Here is a 15,000-nt window from a genome sequence, read left to right as displayed (position 1 = left end):
AAATTAGAAAAAAGTTTTTGTATAAAATCAACTCGTTTAATTCTGCCATTTATTTTAACAGCATTTGCCTAAAAGATGGTCTTCAACCAAGTTATTATTATTATTATTATTATTATTATATTATTATTATTATTATTATTATTATTATTATTATTATGCGTAATTAATTCTTATGGAATGGATAGCAAGACAATAATCAACAAATTATTATCAACTAAAAAATTCCCCTTCGGTTTACATATATGAAAATATAGCAATTCCGAGGTAGAGCGAATTAGATATTAAAGGACATTTGTAGCTCGAATGATTTATATGAATCACGGTGATGTGATAATTATTCATAATATGGCTATGCTCGTCAAACGTTCGAATTGCCTAACATGGTAGAGGGGGTTGCATATCGATCTAATTACGAAAAAACCGAGTTCGACGGTGATTTGTAAGGTCAGAATCAGTATAAACTTATAGCCTCTCTGTTAGCCGAATCAGTAACGTCAATGTCGTCCTGATTTCGTGCCTGTCTGCTGGACTGTGGTTCGATCTCATGAGGGGACGAAATTGTTATCAACTAAAATATTCACCTTCAGTTTACATATATGAAAATATACCAATTCTGATGTAGAGTGCATTAGATTTTAAAGGACATTTGTAGCTCAAATGATTTATATGAATCATGGTGATGTAATAATTATTCATGTATATATATATATATAATATATATATATATATATATATATATATGTATATATATATATATATATATATATATATATATATATAATTTATATATTATATATATATATATATCTATATATATATATATATATATATATATATATGAATAATTATCACATCACCATGATTCATATAAATCATTTCAATCATTTGAGCTACAAATGTAATTTAAAATCTCATTCGCTCTACCTCGGAATTGGTATATTTTCATATATGTAAACCGAAGGGGAATTTTTTAGTTGATAATAATTTCGTCCCCTCATGGGATTGAACCACCGTCCAGCAGACAGGCACGATATCAGGACGACATTGACATTACCGATTCAGCTAACAGTGAGGCTATAAGTTTATACCGATTCTGACCTTACAAATCCCCGTCGAATTCGGTTTTTTCGTAATTAGAATCGATATGCAACCCCCTCTACCATGTTAGCCATTTCGAACGTTTGACGAGCATAGCCATATTATGAATAATTATCACATCACCGTGATTCATATAAATCATTTGAGCTACAAAAAGTCCTTTAATATCCAATTCGCTCTATCTCGTAATTGATATATTTTCATATATGTAAACTGAAGGGTAATTTTTTAGTTGATAATAATTTCGTCCCCTCATGAGATCGAACCAGTCCAGCAGACAGGCACGAAATCAGGACGACATCGACGTTACCGATTCGGCTAACAGTGAGGCTATAAGTTTATACCAATTCAGACCTTACAAATCATCATCGAACTCGGTTGTTTCGTAATTCCGAGGAGAGCGAATTAGATATTAAAGGACATTTGTAGCTCGAAGGATTTATATGAATCACGATGATGTGATAATTATTCATAATATTGCTACGTTCATCAAACGTTCGAATTGGCTAACATGGTAGAGGTGGTTGCATATTGATTCTAATTATGAAAAAACCGAGTTCGACGATGATTTGTAAGGTCAGAATCGGTATAAGCTTATAGCCTCACTGTTAGCCGAATCTGTAACGTCAATGTAGTCCTGATTTCGTGCCTGCCTGCTGAACAGTGGTTCGATCCCATGAGGGGACGAAATTATTATCAACTAAAAAATTCCCCTTCGGTTTACATATATGAAAATATATCAATTCCGAGGTAGAGCGAATTAGATATTAAAGGACATTTGTAGCTCGAATGATTTATATGAATCACGGTGATGTGATAATTATTCATAATATGGCTATATTCGTCAAACCTTCGAATTGGCTAACATAGTCGAGGGGGTTGCATATTGATTCTAATTACGAAAAAACCGAGTTCGGCGGTGATTTTTAAGGTCAAAATCGGTATAAACTTACAGCCTTACTGTTAGCCGAATCGGTAACGTCAATGCCGTCCTGATTTCGTGTCTGTCTGCTGGATGGTGGTTCGATCCCATGAGGGGACGAAATTATTATCAACTAAAATATTCCCCTTCAGTTTACATATTTGAAAATATATCAATTCCGAGGTAGAGCGAATTAGATAGTAAAGGACATTTGTAGCTCGAATTATATATATATATATATATATATATATATATATATATAATATATATATATATATGTGTGTGTGTGTGTGTTTGTATGTATGTAAAAGTGATAGCTGCCTGTCTGTCTGGTAATATGCGTGTTCAACGCTATTAATGCCGCACTCATTTATTGTTCCTCATTCTTCACATAGTAATAGTATTAAAGGTAATGTAATCGACTCAGTATTGAGGAACAAGTTCCAGGTTACAATACATACGATTTTGTGCCCTGTCAGCCGGAAGATGAGCTGGATAGAAACCAATAGCGAAGAATTTAATGTTTGACGAAAGCCATTAAAACGAGATTAATTAGGCCGTCGGTCTGAGTAAAACCCATCACATATGTCATCCTTTCTGTTCATGAAATTGTTTCTTTTTTGTTGATTGATGCGTTTCTGTAAATTGTTTATCAGCAAAGGTTCCGAAATCATTCTCAGTGGCTTATGCCGTGCTGTATCAATTCCTTGGGTCGTGGAAACGTACCCGCGGTCGAGACTAATCAGTCAAGTTAATATTGAGCAGTTTCAGATATGCAAACGACTGAAAACTAGGTTGCTCATTAGTTAAGAACACGTCAGGATGCCTTTTTAATTGAATACATTCTGCTTAAAAAAGCGCAAACATGCCTCAAAATACATTTTCGTAATTACATGTGAGCCAACAAATAAGTCAATCGTTTGGATGCTACACGCAGATGATTTTCCACAGAATCAGTCGGCCAGCAAGTGTTGCTGAACCATTAACCTCAAGGCTGTCTAGATCGAAATAATATTCTTTATTTCCACTAGGTTAACCTTTCCTATTAAAGTATAACAGATGGAGGTGGCTCTCTCCCAATGTCTCAATGCCATGCTTTGAGAATTTCTCTTTGTGCGCCACTTATCTGGTTTAGTAGGAGTTATTCCGGGACTGTAGTGCAAAATGATTTACGGCATAATGTGTTTTACGGACTTGCTGTCACTTCTACAGATTTCTTCAAGTTTAATCTTTCTGGAACTTCTTGGTTGTTATATTGGTGGTTCTTGGGGAAAGCCATCAAACCCATCTTCAGTTATTTTAGAATTGCTATTCATTTTCTTCTGTTTTATTTTTGTAATAATATCATGTGGTTTTATAGACGAATGTTGAGAATATCATGGACAGATGGAGTGACAAATGAGGTGTTATCAAGAATAAGAACACAGAGAGCCCTTGCAAGAGAAATAAGGAAGAGACAGATTGGCATACATAATAAGAAGTGAGAAGCATTTGTGCCTTACTCGAAGAATAGAGGGCAGGAGAGCGAGATGTAGACAAAGAGTAAAATGCTTTGACAGCTTGGCGGGAGATTTGGATGGAGATTACATTGTAAATCAATTCATACAAGCGGCTAGAGATCGGAGATTACATTGTAAATCAATTCATACAAGCGGCTAGAGATCGAGAGAGGTGGAGGCAAATGATCACCAACGTCCAAGACACGGCACTTTGATAGATAGATAATAATATCAGCCATTATTTTCTTAGCTCTCTTAATGGGAGGGTTATTTACTTTCCTGTTTTTCCTGTTAAGCCGCTTGAAGACAGGCACGGCTTTTCCATATCTGTTCCTGATCCAGGTCTGGTTCTGCTACATTGCCGCCTCTTCTCTCGTTTTCAAAGTCACTTCCTCGGTATTTAAACACCGGTCTTCTATTTGGAGCTTTATTTTTTCTCTTATTCTCGGCTTCTCTCCTTTTTCTCCTGGCGGTGTTAAATGATAGCAAATTTTCTTTCATTTTATCATTAAAAGAAAAGAAACATTTTAATTATTCACCGGCATTGAGACGTATTTTTCCTCTCAAATTTTCAGTCAATCTTGAATCACCTGAAACTTCAAATGAGTGAAATTTCCTTTTTATCGAAAGTAAGTCTTTCAGTACACATACTCAGCTTCAATGAATTTATGTTGAAAGTATATTTTAGGTAACACGCAAGGTTAAATTTATTAACTAGGATATTTTCCACTATCTCACGTTTCCCGTAGGAGGGTAATGCCATCAATCCACCTCACGTGGTGCACTGTAGGCATTACTAGAGGGTGCTTGCAACGTCCCTTCTGCCCCAGCTGCAACCACTTCTCAGCCTTTGATTTTACCTCCTTGCTGTCCAGCCTCTCCGACAAGTATACTTTTTAGTGATGGTATAGTGGTTAGTGTCGTGGTATGCCACTCAGATGTCGCGGGTTCGCGTCTCCCCCAGGGTGATGAAAAATCACTGGCTCTGTATCATGACCGGTACAGCTGCAGTGTGAGGAGGTCTGCGGTGGGAGGCTGAAACCACCTTTCTTTGGAAGCTTGAATTTCAAGTCACGTGACCCTGTGACACGTCTCCTGTTCCGTGCGATTAGGTTTCATTCTCGTTTTCAATCATAAATCATATGGAGTTTTCGTCAAGTTCCACCTTTTTCTTCGACTCCTTTGTTTTCTGGATTTCATTATGATGCTGTCCAACCACTTCAACTCCTTCTTGTCACTGTCACAGGTGCTGATTGGCCGGCTGTGCCCCAGTGCTTCATAAATTCAGTCTATGGACTATTTCAATATCACTTTCCTTCATGACTTCGTTTGATCCAAATTAGATCATGACGTTGGTTTTATGTTAGTGGTGTATGGGAACATGCGAATATTTAAGGACACTAAAGTATTTGCACTTCTGTTTTGAATGCCATTGATCCACGAATTAAGATTAGAAGTGATTAATAGCATCCGTTTATTATCTATCAAAACACACACACACACACACACATATATACATATATATATATATATATATATATATATAGTATATATATCTATATTATATATATATATATATATAGCAAATAAAAGAATTCAGAACACGTCCATTCACACGCGACTGACAATCAATCACCGACGAAATTCGGGAACACCTGCTATTCTTGGCAGCACACTTGCCCATAGCATCCTTCGTAAACCCAAGAGGAAAGAACCCGTGCTGTGGAAACTCTTAAACAGAGGGAAGCGCAGGGACCCAGTATACGCCTGTAGTTTTGGAAATATACTATCAATAACACGTTAGTCTGGAAGTGCAGTTTAGGGCTCGTTGCTGGACCATTTGTGGATTTCTGTGCCTTCTGTGCTTCAAGGATTGACTATTTCTGCTTCCTGAAATTCATTTTGATTGCCACTTCTGTGGAGAAATGCATGAGCACTCAGTTACTCTTACTTCATGGTGTATTTTCACGCATACAATCAAGGGGAATGTGTCACTCGTGCGTTTATAATTGTAAATCTGTCCGCTTTGGTTATTAAGATGTTAGAAGGTAATTACCATCGCAACAGTGCTAGTGAAAGGTCATTCGATAAAGGAAACATCGCACCTTCAGCCTTTAATTAACCGTTAAAGATGAAAAGAGAACAAAGACCTCAATATCTTCTTTTTTACTTTAATCATAATTTCTTCCTTCCCACTTCCCTTTTCCACTAGCATTTTCTCTCCTGCCTTACCCTTCAAAAACAGGTTTTTTGGTTCAATACCCCATAAGTAATAAAAGGACAGTACAAGTGTTGTGACATGATATCGTTAGATCACTGGTGATATCGTTTGAATGTACAGTGATGCTCAAATCTCATGCGACATGACTGCATAGGATTTCGATCAAAATTCACTAACTGGCGACCTAGCATCCTCCATATTTATCAATTATTTCAAAGCGGAAACGCGATTATTGCATACAATAAGGCCATAATATGTCTCATAAGAGTGAAATCTGTCATATATTTCAAAACTATAAGAAAATGCCACGTGTAGCAAATTTCAGAAAAAACTCTTACGAAACATTTTCAAAACTTTCGTTCACACATAGCTGAAGCATTTGACCAAAGTGGAGTCATTAAACATCAGTTCAAATATCAAATAAAAACGCGAAAAAATTGACAAAATATTAATAATGGTTCCAAAGCAAGCATAAAATTTGAAATAGTCCTATTTGATTGCTTTTACACCTCAATGCTAAAAAAAATGTAAATATGTATATTCAAAAGTAGAATGCGCCCACCGATATCAACGTGTGACGGGAGCGTGTATGACGCATCATTTCATTAGTGTCGGTGCAATAACCACCTGGTGTAACATAAGTAGGTCAGCAATGAGGAGAGACAATGAAATTATCTTGAAAACATTCAATTTAGTATATGTGTTAGAGGAATATTTGGATATTCATACATAATTATTTGTTATATTTCTTAAATATTTCAAAAATAATGGCATGCTATCAAATATTTGCCTATGCAATTATTCTTTTGCCAAAGCCAAGATATTGTTCCTAGGCTTAAGTGTTAGATTTCTTTACTTTACACTTAACAGGCACATCTCTCTATTAACAATTTCTGGCCAGAAAGCAAATGAGGTTATCTATACATTTTTGCACTTCAAGTTACCTTATGAAAGAATAAATTATACACCAAAAGCGAGCAGAAGGACTTTTAAGAAAATAATATTCTAAACCAGTTGAAAAACAAGTGTACCATCCGCCTTGATATTAGCACTTATGATATTTAGCCTAATAGCCATCTTCTCCATATAATCAAAATCATCATCATCTTTTATTCCTCAAAGAACAGGCAATCTCTACAAATAAAAACATTAGTAACAGATTACATTTCAGAAGGCTTAGAATATTTTTTAGGCCTAGAAATCATTTTGCAACATACAAGCAGCTTAAACACAGCCTAAAACTTCAACATTCAAAGACAACTGGTTGTAATGCATATTCCTATTGTATTCCTCAAAGATCATGTAAACTCTACAAATAAATTGATTAGCAACAGATTACATCTCAGAGGGCTTAGATTATTTCTTTAGGTCTATAGAATACTTTGCAACATACAGGCAGCTTAAACACAGCCGAAAACTTCAACATTCAAAGAAAACTGGTTTTAATTCAAATTCCTACTTTGAAAATGTTGTTATGACTGTTGAGCTTATTAAGTCTACTGTCATAATGCTGCAGACGTAGTTATGTTGACCAGTCCAAGGAGCATGTTAAGTGTATATATATATATATATATAGATATATATATATATATATAATATATATATAGTATATATATATATATATATACATATATATTTATATTTGAGGGTGAGAGACGGCATTAACTTATAGCCTCTTGCGGTGGTGGAGTGAGTAAATAGCTTCACTGACGTTCCTGGATTTGTATGGTGTCCTGGGTTCGCGCCTGGGCGCCGACAATTCTATTATCGCCTAATAAAAATTCCCCTTCAGTTAAGCATATATGAAAATATATTAATTCCGATGTAGAGTGAATTAGATATTAAAGGACATTTGTAGCTCGATGTATGTATATGAATCATGGTAATGTGATATGACTTATATATATATCGTCATACAGCTCTAAGGTAGCGATCGGCCTGAAAGGGGGCAAATGGAATTTTTACCTTAAAGTTATATTTTCGGGAAAAATTAAATTGATGTGTCCTTACATGTATTTATTCTTGCTAGTGAATCTTATAATATTTCCACCTTACTGTTTCTGGGCACTTGGACCGAGAAAAACTATTTTGAAGGCACTTCGTTTTGTTTTACTGACTACAATATTGTTACTTAACACTGTCTATATTCGCACACCACACTTCGCACTTCTTCCCTCACTTCTGGTTCCCTGCTTCTTTGCTTCCCTCTCTGTCTCTTCTTCGCCACCCTCTTTTGTCCCTGCTTTCCACTCTTTCTCCACTCCTCTCCATTGTTCTCCATTGTCTTCTCTCTCCCTGTCGTCCAGCCTTTTTATTCGGATGACATCTTGGCACCGCCTTCTCATTTTGGATTTTGACTGAGTGTGGCATCCTCTAAAAGCCTTCTTGTGTCTGAGTGGCTACAGACTTTCTACCAAACTGCCTTCCTGTCACCCCTTCTGTAGTAATTGGTAGATTTTCCATTTGGAAATGCCTCTTGCTCATACCCTGTCTTCTTGAGGGTGTGTCCCTTGGGTATCCAAGTAAGGTATTCGTTGGGACCTATTTTGGGACATCCTAACAATTTGGCATTGCTGAATTGATTGGTTAAAACCATAGGCCTACCCTTGGAAAGGCGGGGCTTTTGAGTTTAACACTTCCTCTTTTTTAAACAAGGGAGCATAGAATTCCTTTTCTAACATTTGCCAGATGGGCTATTGGAATTTTCCCTGGCTCTCTAACCTGTCACAAAAAAGGAGCGCCAATTAACCCTGCGAAGAGGGCTGGTATAGGCGTAAATGAGTTGTGACCAAGTTTTCTGAGTTCCAATTTCTTGAGGGTGCCTGGGCAGTATCGCTTGTCGTCCAGGTGTGAGAAGGTTTCCCTTAATCTTCGTTGCGGTTGAGGGTAACCGTCGCTAGTCTTTTTTCTATTTGTTTTTTGTGCCTTTTTCTTAAGTTTTGATAAGTTACGCCTTTGAAATGAATTCCCTTAATTCAGTAATCCGTACTGTAACACTGTAACAGTCTCGGCCCACTACCTAGCTGTCTCTGACAGCTCTAACTAAGCTGAAGCAAATATCATACCTTCAATGAGGACTCCTAACTTATGCTTCTTGGAAATCATACTGAAACTTTAACTTAAAATTTCAAAATTGAATGAAAACATGAACAAATCCTTGATTACGTAATGTTAAGAACATCAAAATTGATTGGAAATATGAATAAATTCTTAGGTAACAATAAGAGAGACATCAAAACCGAATATAAATTTGAGTAGATCCTTGATTAAGTAATATTAAAAGAAACATCAAAACTGAATGTAAACATGAACAAATCACCTTAAGAAAACATGAAAACTGAATGCAAACATAAATAAATCTTTAGGCCACATAAGTTATATAAATGCATTGTAGAAGCAAAAACATGAAAAATCTATCAAGGTTCACAATATTTGATTGGTTCAGTCCTCTGTCCTAATCTATTTAGGTGGATATCACCTTTCTTTTTTTATGAAAAAATACATTTCATTCCTTGTTGACGACACTTGATGATCTTCTTAATTGATGCTGTGATCTGCTACTTGGGGACAAGTCCTGGGAGATATCTGTGTGTATTTGTGTGAGTTAACAAGTGCGTCCTTGACTTCCTACTGAGACTGCGTATTGTGTTTATGCAAAATTTCATTGGACGTTCTTACTGTAATTCTGAGTAACTTTGTGCACTAAACTTTATAACTCTTACTGCTTGATACTAAAACAAAATTGGCAACTCAGTTAAAGGAACTGGCTAGTGGTTTCCTACTGTGACAACATTTAGTAAGTTTAGACCAATCAATATATTGTTAGTAATTTTTCATCAATTAATATCTTGTTAGTAAGTTTTCATCAATTAATATCTTGTTATAAATTTTCATCAATCAATATTTGTCAGTGAGTTTCCCTCAAAATCTTAATCATTTCTGAAACGAATTCCCTTATCTTAAAGTCACTTAATATTTATCTTAACCCTTCTTATTTATTCTCTTATTTCTAAGAATATTTTTATGGAACGATTAAACTTAATAGATGTCTTGAAATTCTTATACTACCCATTGAACTGTTTCCTACATACCCAAATATGCCCCTTCAAGTCAAAGTAAATTTGAAGTTAGTGCACTTAACTCCAAAATTTTGCTACAAACCGACTAATTAAAGTAAGAATTGCAACAATGAAAAAGATTATTCCTAAGTCGACCAATGAAGGTAAACTTAGCAATAAAGAAATCAAATAAATACATGGGAATAATAGGACGGATTAATGGGTTTGTTCTTCTATTTCACTGAAAAGTAGCTCTTCTATTTCTTAGGTTATATCTAGCTCTTTCTTCTGGAATTTCTTCTGACTCCTCTGTCATTTCTGGTTCTTCGACTTCTTTGTTTCTTTTAACCTTGTCCTTATCTATCCAAAATTCTTCTTCTTCTAATGATTCAGCATATGTAGAGGGCATTTGGTTAGTCATTTTCTTAACCTTTATCTTAGTCTCTTGTACGTCTACGACCTTGTATGGTCTTGTGAATTTAGTGGCTAACTTGTAATTAATACCACTTCTTACTTCCTTCTTAATACAGACTTCATCCCCTTTCTTGTAATCTATCGGCTTTAATCCTTCTTGATGCTTCTCTATCATATTCTTCTGGGATTCTGTGGATTACTTTAAAGTTTCCGATTTATCTTCATGATATCTTCAGAGTAAGTAGGCTGTATTGGCTGATTCAGCCATGCATAAGGTAATTTAGGTTCATATCCCATCAAAGCTTTTATGGGAGTTACTCGAGTACTCGTATGATGCCTAGCATTTAATGATAATTGGATTAAAGGTAAATTGACGTCCCAGTCAGGATCCTGTCCGACTACGTGAAGCAATATGTCTTAAACTTTCCTTTTATTCCTTTCTACCAAGCCATTGCTAGCTGGGTGATACGGTTGTATCGCTACCTTTTCTACCTCAAAGGCGTTACAAATTTCTTGAACTAATGAGTTGTTGAACTCAGTCCCATTATCAGAGATAATGAGCTGTGGGGCAGAATATCGGCAAAATATCTTATCAAAGAGAGCGGTTGCGCATTCCTTGGCACTTTTACTATACTCTGTTTTTTTTTTCCATCTGTCCATCCGCCTGTGGTGGTCGCGCATGGTAACACTGGATCCCGAGCTTTAAACAGTTACACTATGTCTAAGTTTTAGGGAAATAAAAGGATATCCAGGTGTACATTTCCAACTGAAAAGTGTTTTAATAATTTACTGTATGCGAATTACATTGTTAATATTCCAAATAGGATATTATTTAAAGCCCGGGACGCAGTGTTACCATGCTCAAACACCACAGGCGGATGGACAGATGGAACAAAACAGAGTATAGTTAGTGGTATCAATTCTGTATATCTCGTGAGCGCGTCGATACACACTAGTATATTCTTATTCCCTTTACTCGTGGTATGAAGATTGGTGATAAGATCTATAGATACTCTTTCGAAAGGAGTCTGTGGGATAGGATATTTCCATAGAGGTACTTCCTTGTCTGTTCTTCCCTTGTCGCTGTTGCATGTGTTGCAGCTTTTCTCATAATTACTAACATCCTTGTGAATGACATTGTTTCTTAGACTCTTAGGTACTAACCTTTTGTGAAGCACACCTAGAAATTGACCAAATGGATCATATTCGTGACACATCCAAACAAATACGTCGTCTATGTCAATTAATGCATCTGTGGGACATCCAACCTTCCTTCCTAGTTCGGTTAATTCTTATTGGCTGTATTTTCTTTCATTTCTAACATACTTGAGCAGTTCCCTTAAATCTTCATCTCTTTCTTGTTCTCTTATGAAACTTTACCGGGAAAGCTCCTCTGTATAATGCATGGTAAGTATATGTATATTTATGCCATTGCACATTGTTTCATTCTGTTCTTCTACTTGACTTATCATATTCATACTATCATCTTGCGAAGCATATCTTGATAATGCATCCGCCACCTAATTTGCCCTCCCAGGGACATATTTCACCTCTATATCAAGTTCGCTAGACTTGTAATAAATCATTACTCTGTCACACATTCTCATACCTTGTGCTTCTCGGATGTGTCCAAGAGATATGTGTAAGTATTCTCGGACTGTTTTTCCTATTTCTACCTGCATTTGTAATTGATTCCATCTCAAACCTATTGGTTTATACGTATATACGTATATAAATGTATATATATTTTTTCGTTAAAAGCAATTGGTTTAGTGGCATCAATAAGTTTTTCTTGCAGGTATCTTCATACCGACGAAGTTTTTTATATTATATATATATATAAATATATATATATATATATATATATATATATAAATATATTAATATATATATATAAATTCATATATATATATATATAATGTATATATATAATTTATATATATATATATATATATATATATATATTATTTTATATAAGATATATATATAAGTTGTATATATTTTTTTTCGTTAAAAGCAATTGGTTTATTGGCATCAATAAGTTTCTTGCAGGTATCTTCAATACCGACGAAGTTTTTTAATCATCATATATATATATATATATATATAATATATCTATATATATATATGTATATGTAATATGTATATATATACATATATATATATATATATATATATGTGTGTGTGTGTGTGTGTGTGTGTGTATGTAAGTGTATATATATATATATATATATATATATATATTATATATTGTGAATATATATGCATACGTAACTCCCATATCACCGAAAGTGATACAGTAAGCATTAAACCACCCTCACATTTTTACCACAGCGTTCTTAAAAGATATTAGTTTTCTTCGCTAAATACCGCAACAAGCTTCATTTGTACTGAGACACCTTCGTGAAGACTGAGAGTACTGGAACTCAGCCTTCGTAAGTTCATCTGACACTACGAACAAGGAGCACTGATCCTCTCAAAGGGCTTTCATTGAGATTTTCACTGACACTATAAGAGACCAGTGCCAGTTACAACGAAAGAGGACTTGAATAGCTCACGTCGACTGTTAAGTAATACATTGTATTGTCTGCTAAGTCATACTTATTCTAGTCTGTTAAGTTATACATAGTATTGTCTGTTAAGTAATTGTTCTGTTAAGGGTTAATTAACTTATTCTTAGCTCGTTAAGTGATACTTATTCTTAGCTGTAAGTAAACTTATCTAAAGTTAAGTAATACTTCATTCTAGTCTGGTTAAGTTTTATACATAGTATTGTCTGTTAAGTAATACTTATTCTAGTCTTTTTTGGTTAAAGTAATACTTTATTCATAATCTGTTAAGTAATACGTTAAATTCTTAGTCTGCCTAAGTATTACATAGTATTGTGATGCTAAGTAATACGTTATTCTAGTTCTGCTTTTATGTAATACAGTAGTATTGTCTGTTAAGTAATACTTATTCTTTCTTTATGTTAAGTAAAACCCAAACAAAGTATTGTCTGCTAAGTAATACTTATTCTTGTCTGTTAAGTAACACAAAGTATTGTCTGCTAAGTAATACTTATTCTAGTCTGTTAAGTAACACAAAGTATTGTCTGTTAAGTAATACATATTATTTTCTGTTAAGTAATACTTATTCTAGTCTGCTATGTAATACATAGTATTGTCTGCTAAGTCATACTTATTCTAGTCTGTTAAGTAATGCATAGTATAGTCTGTTAAGTAATACTTATTCTAATCTGTTAAGTAATGCTTATTCTAGTCTGTTAAGTAATACATAGTATTGTCTGTTAAGTAATACTTATTCTAGTCTGTTAAGTAATACATAGCATTGTCTGCTAAGTAATACTTATTCTAGTCTGTAAAGTAATAATGGTATTTTCTGCTAAGTAATATTTATTCTAGTCTGCTATGTAATACATAGTATTGTCTGTTAAGTAATACTTATTCTAATCTGTTAGGTAATACAAAGTATTATCTGCTAAGTAATACTTATTCTAGTCTGTTAAGTAATACATAGTATTGCCTGTTAAGTAATACTTATTCTAGTCTGTTTTGTAATACATAGTATTGTCTGTTAAGTAATACATAGTATTGCATGTTAAGTAACACATAGTATTGCATGTTAAGTAATACATAGTATTGTCTGTTCGGTAATACTTATTTTATTTAGTCAAGTAATACTTAGTATGGGCTCTTAAGTAATATGTGATATAGTCTGTTGAGTAATATTTGGTATAGTCTGTTGAGTAACATAGTATAGTCTTTTAGGTAATTCTTATTATAAGCTGTTAAGTAATATTTTGTATGGTCTCTTAGGTAATACTTAATATGCTATGTTAAGTAACACTTACTATAGTAGCTTAAGTAATACTTTATATGGTATAGGTATGTAAGTAATACTTAATGTAGTATGTTAAGTAATACTTAATATAGTCTGTTAAGTAATGCTTAATATAGTACGTTAAGTAATACTTATAGCTTGATAAGTAATACTTGATATGGTCTGTTAAGTAATAAATATTAATGAAGCATAGAACCCCTGTAACGAGGCTATAATATTGAGAATTAATAACCACAGCAGTGTTAACCCTGTACATGAATATTTATAATGTTATTGTGGCTTTTTATTCTCAGTAATAATAATAATAATAATAATTGTACCTCATCTCAGATTTCTGTATCATTTGCTTTACGGAATCTGGTTGGACACATTTATAAATTGAGCTTGAGATCATCATCACTGCCTACACTCTGTTTTTTTCCATCTGTCCATCCGCCTGTGGTGGTTGCGCATGGTAACACTGCGTCCCGGTCTTTAGATAGTCACGCGATGTAAGTTTTAGGTAAATAAAAGGATATCTGGGTATATATATGCAACTGAAAAGTGTTTTAATAATTTACTGTATGCGAATTATACCGTTAATATTCGAAATAGGATATTGGTATTATTGTTGAATGTAACTATCTAAAGTCCGGGACGCAGTGTTACCTTACGTAAACACCACAGGCGGGTGGACAGATGGAAAAAAAACCGAGTAGTATAGTGGTGGCTTTGATGTCCTCACAATCACAAGGATTCATCAAACAGGTTGGAAGAGCAAATGAAAACACGAAGTCAGTCATCGAAAAATTTAATATCCACTGATCCTTGAGTACAAAACAATGCAAGGATATAATTCTGAGTACAAAAAAATGCAAGGATATAATTCTAATTTTGCCTGTTGTAATTTTGTTCAAATATATCATTTATTTTATGTGCGTATGAAAATCCAGTTTATGAGTGTGT

The 15,000-nt window shown here is 34.3% G+C and overlaps 1 protein-coding gene across 1 annotated transcript in view; it reads right to left on the bottom strand.

Moving 5' to 3' along the window:
• Positions 1-14,829: 14,829 nt before the first annotated feature.
• LOC135221749 (keratin-associated protein 10-7-like) overlaps positions 14,830-15,000 on the bottom strand; it is a 9,198-nt gene continuing 9,027 nt past the window's right edge. The window contains exon 6 of the mRNA XM_064259555.1: positions 14,830-15,000. This exon is cut by the window's right edge and continues 256 nt beyond it. The gene's annotated coding sequence lies outside the window, so the exon portion shown is untranslated.

This window comes from Macrobrachium nipponense, chromosome 3, assembly GCF_015104395.2.
Source record: "Macrobrachium nipponense isolate FS-2020 chromosome 3, ASM1510439v2, whole genome shotgun sequence".
Lineage (NCBI taxonomy): Eukaryota > Metazoa > Arthropoda > Malacostraca > Decapoda > Palaemonidae > Macrobrachium > Macrobrachium nipponense.
Note: the sequence above shows the minus strand (reverse complement) of the source record. Positions and strands in the feature narration are given on the sequence as shown.